We start from the raw sequence: 11,223 nt of genomic DNA on the forward strand, positions 1-11,223 counted from the left end.
ATACATTATACTGGAACAAAAAATCATTTAAGTATACATTTTATAATCTAAACTAGCCTTAATTCTACCTATAGCTTAAGTCTGATAATTTAGCTGAATGATTTGCTAAACAAATTAACAATAAGCTATTTATCAAAACATGATAATAAATTTTTACTAAATTATCAAAATACATCTGGGAAATTTCTGATATTCTCAGTATTTCACAACTTCTTCCAAATATTTTCCAATATTATTTGCATTTACAAAATTTCTGTTTAGCAGGAAAAGTTTGGAGGGTTTAGGTTCTTTAAGCCAAGATTAGTCTTCCAACTCCACAATGGCAATTTTAAAGGCATTTTTTTTGTTCCTATTGTGAGAAAGGTATCATGTTGTGTTCCATGAGGCATTTACAGACATATAAGACACAGTCTCTGAACTCGAGGAAATATCAGTCTAATAACTGATACAGAAAAGCTGAAAGGAAGCTACAGGGACTTCCCTGCTGGTTCAATGGTTAAGAATTCACCTCATAATGCAGGAGACATGGGTTCAATCCTTGGATGGGGACTAAGGTCTCACATTCCTCAGAGTAACTAAGCCCACAGGCTACAATTAGAGTCCATGCATCACAACAAAAGATCCCGTATGATGCAATAAGGATTCCACATCTTGCAACTAAGACCAGATGCAGCCAAAAAAAGTTTTTAACTAATATACAGTAAACACCACCAAAATTGTAGAATTAAAATTTTACTATATGGTATTTTCTCACATCACTGTATTTGCTTTGAAAGTGAAAGCCGCTCAGTCATGCTGACTCTCTGCAATCCCATGGTCTATAGCCTGCCAGGCTCCTCTGTCCATAGAATTCTCCAGGCAAGAATACTGGAGTGGATAGCCATGCCCTTCTCTGGGGGATCTTCCCAACCTACGAATCGAACCCGTGTCTCTTGAGTCTCCTGTACTGGCAGGTGGATTCTTTGCCACTATGCCACCTAGCAGCAGAGAAATACTTCTCTTCTGGATTCTGGCTCTCTATTATTATTAATTAGAGTGAAGGCCCAAAAGCACTGATGAGGAGACAGGTTCCAGCTGTGGCCTCAGGCTCTGTAGCCATGGTTCAGTTCAGTTTAGTTCAGTCGCTCAATCATGTCCGACTCTTTGAGACCCCATGAATCGCAGCACGCCAGGTCTCCCTGTCCATCACCAACTGCCAGAGTTCAATCAAACTGACGTCCATCAAGTAGGTGATGCCATCCAGCCATCTCATCCTCTGTTGTCCCCTTTTCCTCCTGCCCCCAATCCTTCCCAGCATCAGAGTCTTTTCCAATGAGTCAACTCTTCGCATGAGGTGGCCCAAGTACTGGAGTTTAGGCTTTAGCATCATTCCTTCCAAAGAAATCCCAGGGCTGATCTCCTTCAGAATGGACTGTTGGATCTCCTTGCAGTCCAAGGGACTCTCAAGAGTCTTCTCCAACACCACAGTTCAAAAGCATCAATTCTTCGGGCGCTCAGCTTTCTTCACAGTCCAACTCACACATCCATACATCACTACTGGAAAAACCATAGCCTTAACGAGACGGAACTTCGTTGGCAAAGTAATGTCTCTGCTTTTGAATATGCTATCTAGGTTGGTCATAACTTTCCTTCCAAGGAGTAAGCGTCTTTTAATTTCATGGCTGCAGTCACCATCTGCCGTGACTTTGGAGCCCAAAAAAATAAAGTCTGACACTGTTTCCACGTTTCCCCATCTATTTCCCATGAAGTGATGGGACCAGATGCCATGATCTTCGTTTTCTGAATGTTGAGCTTTAAGCCAACTTTTTCACTCTCCTCTTTCACTTTCATCAAGAGGCTCTTTAGTTCTTCACTTTCTGCCATAAGGGTGGTGTCATCTGCATATCTGAGGTTATTGGTATTTCTCCTGGCAATTAGATTCCAGCTTGTGCTTCTTCCAGCCCAGCGTTTCTCATGATGTACTCTGCATAGAAGTTAAATAAGCAGGGTGACAATACACAGCCTTGACGTCCTCCTTTTCCTATTTGGAACCAGTCTGTTGTTCCATGTCCAGTTCTAACTGTTGCTTCCTGACCTGCATATAGGTTTCCCAAGAGGCAGGTCAGGTGGTCTGGTATTCCCATCTCTCTCAGAATGTTCCACAGTTATTGTGATCCACACAGTCAAAGGCTTTGGCATAGTCAGTAAAGCAGAAATAGATGTTTTTCTGGAACTCTCTTGCTTTTTCGATGATCCAGCGGATGTTGGCAACTTGATCTCTGGTTCCTCTGCCTTTTCTAAAACCATCTTAAACATCTGGAAGTTCACAGTTCATGTATTGCTGAAGCCTGGCTTGGAGAATTTTGAGCATTACTTTACTAGTGTGTGAAATGAGTGCAATTGTGTGGTAGTTTGAGCATTCTTTGGCATTGTCTTGCTTTGGGATTGGAATGAAAACTGACCTTTTCCAGTCCTGTGGCCATTGCTGAGTTTTCCAAATTTGCTGGCATATTGAGTGCAGCACTTTCACAGCATCATCTTTCAGGATTTGAAATAACTCCACTGGAATTCCATCACCTCCATCACCTCCACTAGCTTTGTTCATAGTGATGCTTTCTAAGGCCGACTTGACTTCACATTCCAGTTGTCTGGCTCTAGGTGACTGATCACACCATCATGATTATGTTGGTCGTGAAGATCTTTTTTGTATAGTTCTTCTGTGTATTCTTGCTATGGTAGGTATGCCCTTTTTGAAGAGGCTTCCATCCAAGCTCTGGGAAGAAGGACTCTCTCCCAGTCTTTCTTCCTTGTCCAAGTAGTAAGAGCTGTTCTTTTGCAACTGCTACTTCTGGGACCTTTAAAGTATGAGCTCTTTTACCTCTTTTAATAGTTAACCACCTCTCCTTGTTCTGGTTAACAATTCATCATATTAAATTTTCAAATAACCAGTATAGGTCTCTCTCCTGACTGAACTCAGAATACTGTCAAGGATATTCACTGTACAGCTTTTCTGCACATTTGAAAATGTTGGGAGAGAGAGGAAACAGGGAGATATATTTTCAAAGATGGGCAAAATGTTAATAATTATTAAAGCTGCATGATGGACTGAAAAATTACAGTCTCGTCATTTTGCTTATGTTTGTAAATTTCCGTAATAGATTTTAAGTGGTGGGGGCAGTGGGAAAGCGTCATATACACCAAAGCATTTGGAGAGAGCCTGGCAGAATGGATTTTAACAGGCAGAAATAGAGTCTGAGAGTCCAGGTGAGAAAAAGCACACTAAAGGTGGAGGCAGAATACGGTAGGACTTGTTCATTGCTTGTTTGAGCAACAGCAAGTAAGCTGGCTAAAGTAAAGGTGTATAATGCAAATGAATTTGCTGAGATCTTTTTTCCTCCTCTTTAACCTTCACTTCAATGTTAGTTCTTCATATTCAATTGCTTCCCCCACCCCCACTCTCCTGTCCCTCCCCATACTTCTACTTACTCTCCAAAATCTAGCTCTCACCCACTCTTCAACACCCCTTATTAATCATAAATTGATCCATTTAGAGTCTTTTCATACATCTTAATTTTTTTTAAACAATGAGCATAATTATTAAATATCTATTTTGGACATATTTATGAGAAAATGTAATTATGCTTGTGCTTATATAGCAGGATTGTTTTACATGTAAAGTCATTAGCAGTGACATAAGACATGTTTTCATAATCTCTAGTTAGTAGGGGATAAGAGAAAATATTAATTGATTTATTATTTTTATTATTATTGAATAACTTATGACTTTTTATGATTGTAAAATACATCTGTACCCACAAGAGTGAGTATATGTGTGTCAACACATTATCTCCAGGAAGGAGTTGGCAATATTCTTTGTTAAGCTGAGTAGCTGACTGACTGAAGCTGAGTACTGAATTGGACAAACAGTAAAATTAATACTCTCCACCCACCAATACATTTAAAGCACACTTATGCTATTCCCCAGTGACATCTCTCTCTCTCCTTCATGAGGAATGACAAAAATCACAAAATTTGACTTCAAAAAGCATTTCTGTTTAATCCAAACTGAAAATATTATAAAGTATAAAACCAGCTATACATGTAAAAAGAACTCATATAGAGATAATGTAATAGAGAGCACATATACTATGTAAATAAATATCATGATTCATAAAAAGCAGTATGAATATGCACCTGTGGCACACATTAAAACATACAAACACCCCAAGTGAGTTCCTTTCTGCCTTGACCTTCATTATCGGCAGGGTCTGAACCAAGTGGCATGTGCTCTTCTATCTACTTAGAATGCGACGGGACATAGGTGCTTTGCTGTACCTCACTGTGCACACTGTTTGCTGAACCCACAGTAGGCAAGGCATGAGCTAAGAGGCTGGAAGAAGAAGCGAGGAGCTGTAGTTCTGCAGACGTGCTTAATCTCTCCTGGCTGACACAGCAGTTGCAGCAGCAGTCATAACCTAAACTTCTCTCCTGGCTGACACAGAAGCAGACTTAACATAACCATAATGGAGCCCACAAGAGCTTTCCAGATGGAGCTTATGCATGCTTACAGAACAAAAGAAGCCCATGGCCAAGCAAGTACCTTGTAAGGCGCATGCACAGTGCTATAAGTGATCTCAGCTGTTACATAATTATTTACAAAATGTGGAGAGAGAGAGAGAGCCTGAATACCACCATCTTGGCTAATTTGCTCTTTCCCTATAATAGGTGTTCCAGAACAGTAGAGAGCAGAAGACAGATGTTGTCTGTGTCACTCAGGCAATGACTATGCTTTCCTATCCCCTCCTGATGATGCCACCTTGCACGTGCTAGGTTTCACTCATGACCTAGGACAATGCATGGTTTGTAAACTTTGCACACCACAACTGTTAATTGTGAATTCTTCCAGAAAAATCAACAATGATTAAGACAAGAACTAGGTTTCTCTCTTGCCTCGCACAGGACCCCTACCTCAGAGAGAATCACTGACAGTGATGTCCTCTATAAGGTATACACATGGGCAGAAGAAATGCCTCCACAAAGATATGCTACAGCTGCTCCTGCTCTAGAAGATGCCTTGCTAATCCACTAAGTTTTGGAAGCCATGCCATAGAACTTGGGGTGATAACAAAAATGTATACTATTCTGTCACCTGTGGCTACTGAGCACTTGAAATATACCTGGTGTGACTGAGAAATAGTTTTTAAATTAATTTTACATTCACATATAGTTGACAAACAATATCATGTTAGTTTCAGGTGTACTACATAGTGACCTGATATTTGCATACCTTGTGAAATGATCATGATGAGCCTAGTAAACATCTGTCTCCATACAAAGGTATTACAGTATTACTGACAATATTCTTAATGTTGTATATTATATCCCATGGTTTACCTATTATATAACTGGAGATCTGCACATTTTAATCCCCTACACCTATTTTATCCACCTGTTTATTCCCTCCCTTTTGGAAACTACTTGTTTGTTCTCTCGCTGTTTCATTTGTTTTGCTGTTTAGACTCCATGTATAAGTGAGAGCATGGGGTATTTGTCCTTCTCTGACTTATGGACTGAGTATAATACTCTCTAGATCAATTCATATTGACAGAATTGTCAAGATTTATCTTTTTTATGGCTAAGTATTATTCATATATCACATTTTCTTTTCCCATTAGTCTGCACTGGATAGTTAGGTTGCTTTCATACCTTGGCTACTGTAAATAATGCTGCAATGAACATTGGAGGGCATGTATCTTTTTGAATTGGTTTTTCTGTTTTCTTTAGGTAAATACCCAGAAGTGAAACTGCTGGATCATATGGCAGCTCTACTTTTATTTTTTAAAGAATCTCAATGCTGTTTTCCATAGGGACTGCATCTATTTACAATCCCACCAAGACAGCTTAGCAGTATTTTTTGGTTGAGTCCCCTCATGCAAGGGAAACAAAAGAAAAATAAACAAATGAGACTACATCAACTGAAAAGCTTTTGCACAGCAAAGGAAACCATCAAAAATACAAAAAGGCAGCCTACCAAAAGTGAGAAGATATTTGCAAATATATGTCCAATAAGGAGTTAATATCCAAAATATATAAAAACTCATATAACTCAACTTAAAAATCACAAACAACTCAATTAAAAAATGGACAGAGGACTTGAATTGAAATTTTTCCAAAGAAGATGAACAGATGGCCAAAAGACACAAGATGCTTAATTATCAAGGAAACACAAATCGAAACCACAATGGGATACAAATTCACATCTGTCCCAATGGTTATTATCAAGAAAACAACAAATAACAAGTGTTGGTGAGGATACAGAGAAAAAGGAATGCTTGGGCACTAATTTTATTTAATTTTTAATTAATTTGAATGTAATAGCCAAATAACAACAAAATTCCAGGCTTAGTTTGTTAAAAATCAGAGCCTTAACACACGTATGTTTCAGTCAGTTCAGTCGCTCAGTCATGTCTGACTCTTTGTGACCCCATGGACTGCAGCACGCCCGGTTTCCCTGTCCATCACCAACTCCTGGAGCTTGCTCAAATTCATGTCCATCAAGTCAGTGATGCCATCCAACCACCTCATCCTCTGTCATCCCCTTCTCCTTCTGCCTTCAATCTTGTCCAGCATCAGGGTCTTTTCCAATGAGTCAGCTCTTCGCATCAGGTGGCCAAAGTATTGGAGTTTCAGCTTCAACATCAGTCCTTCCAGTGAATATTCAGGACTGATTTCCTTTAGGATTGACTGGTTGGATCTCCTTGCAGTCCAAGGGACTCTCAAGAGTCTTCTCCAACACCACACTTCAAAAGCATCAATTCTTCGGCACTCAGTTTTCTTCACAGTCCAACTCTCCCATCCATACATGACTACTGGAAAAACCATAGCCTTGACTAGACTGGACCTTTGTTGGCAAAGTAACGTCTCTGTTTTTTAATATAATGTCTACGTTGGTCATAGCTTTTCTTCAAAGGAGCAAGCGTCTTTTAGTTTCATGACTGGAGTCACCTTCTGCAGTGATTTTGGAGCCCCCCAAAATAAAGTCTTGCACTGTTTCCATTGTTTCCCCATCTATTTGCCATGAATGATGGGACCAGATGCCATGTTCTTAGCTTTCTGAATGTTGAGGTTTAAGCCAACTTTTTCGCTCTCCACTTTCACTTTCATCAAGAGGCTCTTTAGTTGTTCTTTGCTTTCTGCCATAAGGGTGGTGTCATCTGCATATCTGAGGTTATTGATATTTCTCCTGGCAATCTTGACTCTGGCTTGTGCTTCATCCAGCCTGGCATTTCACATGATGTACTCTGCATAGAAGTTAAATAAGCAGGGTGACAATATACAGCCTTGACGTCCTCCTTTTCCTATTTGGAACCAGTCTGTTGTTCCATGTCCAGTTCTAACTGTTGCTTCCTGACCTGCATACAGGTTTCTCAAGAGGCAGGTCAGGTGGTCTGGTATTCCCATCTCTTTCAGAATTTTCCAGTTTGTATGATCCACACAGTCAAAGGCTTTGGCATAGTCAATAAAGCAGAAATTGATGTTGTTCTGGAACTTTCTTGCTTTTTCGATGATCCAACAGATTTTTGCTATTTGATCTCTGGTTCCTCTGCCCTTTCTAAATCCAGCTTGAACAACTGGAGGTTCATGGTTCAAGTACTGATGAAGCCTGGCTTGGAGAATTTTGAGCATCACTTTGCTAGCATGTGAAATGAGTGCAACTGTGCAGTAGTTTGAATATTCCTTGACATTGCCTTTCTTTGGAATTGGAATGAAGACTGACCTTTTCCAGTCCTGTGGTCACTGCTGAATTTTCCAAATGTGCTGGCATATTGAGTGCAGTACTTTCACAGCATCATCTTTTAGGATTTGAAATAGCTCAACTGGAATTCCATCACCTCCACTAGCTTTGTTTGTAGTGATGCTTCCTAAGGCCCACTTGACTTCGCATTCCAGGATGTCTGGCTCTAGCTGAGTGATCACACCATCATGGTTATCTAGGTCATAAAGGTCTTTTTATATAGTTCTTCTGTGTATTCTTGTCACCTCTTCTTAATATCTTCTGCTTCTGTTAGGTCCATATCGTTTCTGTCCTTTATTATGTTCATCTTGCATGAATTGTTCCTTTGGTATCTCTAATCTTCTGAAGAGATCTCTAGTCTTTCCCATTCTATTATTTTCCTCTATTTCTTTGCATTGTTCACTGAGGAAGGCTTTCTTATCTCTCCTTGCTATACTTTGGAACTCTGCATTCAAATGGGTATATCTTTCCTTTTCTCCTTTGCCTTTAGCTTCTCTTCTTTTCTCAGCTATTTGTAAGGCCTCCTCAGACAACCATTTTGCCTTTTTGCATTTCTTTTTCTTGGGGATGGTCTTGATCACTGCCTCCTGTATAATGTCACGAACCTTCATCCACATTTCTTCAGGCACTCTATCTATCAGATCTAGTCCCTTAAATCCATTTCTCACTTCCACTGTATAATCACAAGGGATTAGATTTAGGTCATACCTGAATGGTCTAGTGGTTTTCCCTTTGTTCTTCAATTTAAGTCTGAATTTGGCAATAAAGTAAGGTCATGATCTGAGCCACGGTCAGCTCCCGGTCTTATTTTTGCTGACCGTATAGAGCGTCTCCATCTTTGGCTGCAAAGAATATAATCAATCTGACTTCAGTATATATCATCTGGTGATGTCCATGTGTAGAGTCTTCTCTTCTGTTGTTGGCAGAGGGTGTTTGTTATGACCAGTGGGTTTTCTTGGCAAAACTCTGTTAGCGTTTGCCCTGCTTCACATTTTGTACTCCAAGGTCAAATTTGCCTGTTACTCCAGATGTTCCTTGACTTCTTACTTTTGCATTCCAGTCCCTTATAATGAAGAGGACATCTTTTTTGAGTATTAGTTCTAGAAGGTCTTGTAGGTCTTCATGTTTGCAAGATGTTAAATGCCAAAACACTACCTGCAACGCTGCAAATGTGGTTCTACCTCCTCTACCCTCACTGCCTGGAAGAAACATCTGTTTGTTCTCATTCAGACAGCATCTCTTTTGTGAAACTGTGGCAACCCTGAGTGACTACCTTGCTACCTAACTACTACTAACCAGGTCACACCATGGTGTCATTATTGGTTTACACATCTGTGTTCCCTGCTAAACTGGGAGCTCTAAAAAGGCAGCAACTGTGTATTACTAATATCTGGAGAATCTCAGGGACAGGGGAGCCTGGTGGGCTGCCGTCGATGGGGTCGCACAGAGTCGGACACAACTGAAGTGACTTAGCAGCAGCAGCAGGTCCCAACAGAATGCCACACCCTAGAATTCTTGCTCTATGCTCTCCTGGCCAGTTTATTACAACAGTCTTCATTTAACAAATCCATACTCTCCACTACTCTACTATTTGAAACCTCATAATCCCATCCATAACCAACATCTTAGAATTGGAGAAATTATAGGTCATATTATTATTATCTGTACCAAAGGATGTAGTGTTTTACTTCTACATACAATTTCTCAGTACAAAACACTGTAGAATAGTGAAAACGATGCATATTAGAAACTCAAGTTCTCTAAAGACAAATAACAAGGCAGCGGACACTAGGGTCTGGAATTCAGGACTAGACACAAACTTGAGAATGTATGACACAGAGGCGGCATTTTCAAACTAGCAATTCCTGAATTAGATCACTAAGGAATTAAGTGCAGACAGAATACAGGTACTCCAAGGTTAAGAGATAGAGGCGGAAAAAGAATTCGCAAAGAACACTGAGAAGGAGCAACCAATGACAGAGAAAACCAGGAAATAGTTGTCTGAAAACCAGGTGAATAGTTACTTAGGAACCAGAGTCATTAAGCTATGATAAACACTATTGATAGCTCAAATTAGAAAGTAAGATTCTATTTCTTTTCCATAATAGCAAACCCTCCAAAACTGAGGAAAGAAAAACTGAAACATACCACTTGCATTCAATTACCAATGAACAGAGTAAAATTGAAAGATACCTCTTAGCATTTAATTAGCAATGCAATCAGAAGTTAAACCAATGTCATCTAATATTGATATTTATTTCACACACATGCTATTCTAGAGCATTACATCTTAATACCACATGCAACAAGCTTTCAGAGAGCACAATTTTCTTGGGCAGCATTAATTTCAAACGAAAACCTCGTTAAGTTGTTTTACCAGCTGAGACCCCCAATTAACAATCAGAGGTTGTTGATTGCAACAACCTGCAAACAATTATGCACTTTCGCATAATTTAAAGCTCAAGATGGTTTAAAGAGCATCGAGTTTCCAAAATAGAACGGACAAAAGTAACAACATTCCCGGAGGACTTAAGAGAAAAAGACTGTGCACACCAGGAAGGGACGGGCTCATTTCCCAAAAAGCAGAAGCTCAGTTATTTTTCACGTATCTTGAAAAAAGCTGTATCTTACAGCAGGGGCATGGCACGAACTTCAGGGCCCTCCACAATACCTTCTCCCTAACAGTGCGCGGAGACAGGTACCGCCGAGCAGAAGAGTTGTACCTGGGTCCATAAAGGTAACGCGAGACGGCGTACAACCGCAAACCAGACCCTAGGGTCTAGCCTCGGGCTGGGACTCACCTGTCTCCTGAAGTGTGGAAGATACGCAGCCCCCAGCCGCCTCTGACAAGGCGTCCCCGCAAACCCCTCACCACGCCACGGTACACTACGAGAGCGAGGGTCCTCTGGTTAGAGAAGAAGGACCCTGGAGGACGCGACGCGTTCGCTGCTGTCTCAGAGATGCCGCACCACGCATCCCTTATGAACTCTTCAGCGGCTCCAGCATGCGCGCGCTCTCCCGCCTCGTCGCTTAGCAACCTGCGAAGCCGTCCAGTCTTCCCAACTAGTCACATTCCTCCCGCCCCAGCAGATTGTGAAGAGTTTTTAAAAAGATTTTATTTCCGGGTCGACTTCGCTTTACGCAGCGGAAGAGCTCTTTACCTCCCACATATACCCTTGCGGGGAGGATAAAGTCTCCGTAGCGGTGGGGAGGGTGTTGTAGCTAAGGGGTCCGTCTCTCCTCCCTCGAGTTACACGCGCCTCCCCTCCCGCCAATTGCTGGGCGCCATCCGGCAGGTCCTTTTCTCTGGAGCCCAAATCGTCCGCTTGTCGCAATCCTCCAATCACAACGGCCCGCCCTCGGGGACTACTTTGCAATCGGGGAAGAGCGCAGGGAGCAGAGCATGAGAAGAAACTCTGAGCTCGGGAAGTGTAGTTCTAACACTTGAA

General features: G+C 41.1%; 1 protein-coding gene across 16 annotated transcripts in view; it reads right to left on the reverse strand.

Annotated features, from left to right (window-relative positions):
- The window catches only part of LOC102389627 (WD repeat containing planar cell polarity effector), a 454,572-nt gene that overhangs the window by 291,297 nt on the left and 152,052 nt on the right, over positions 1-11,223 (reverse strand). Inside the window, exon 1 of one of the 16 annotated variants that reach the window (XM_045162250.1) lies at positions 10,576-11,130. The exons of the other annotated variants lie outside the window; for them this stretch is intronic. The gene's annotated coding sequence lies outside the window, so the exon portion shown is untranslated. Of the gene's footprint in view, positions 1-10,575; positions 11,131-11,223 lie in introns of those variants that run through there. 16 annotated transcript variants of the gene reach the window in all.

The sequence above is a fragment of the Bubalus bubalis genome, chromosome 12, assembly GCF_019923935.1.
Source record: "Bubalus bubalis isolate 160015118507 breed Murrah chromosome 12, NDDB_SH_1, whole genome shotgun sequence".
NCBI lineage: Eukaryota > Metazoa > Chordata > Mammalia > Artiodactyla > Bovidae > Bubalus > Bubalus bubalis.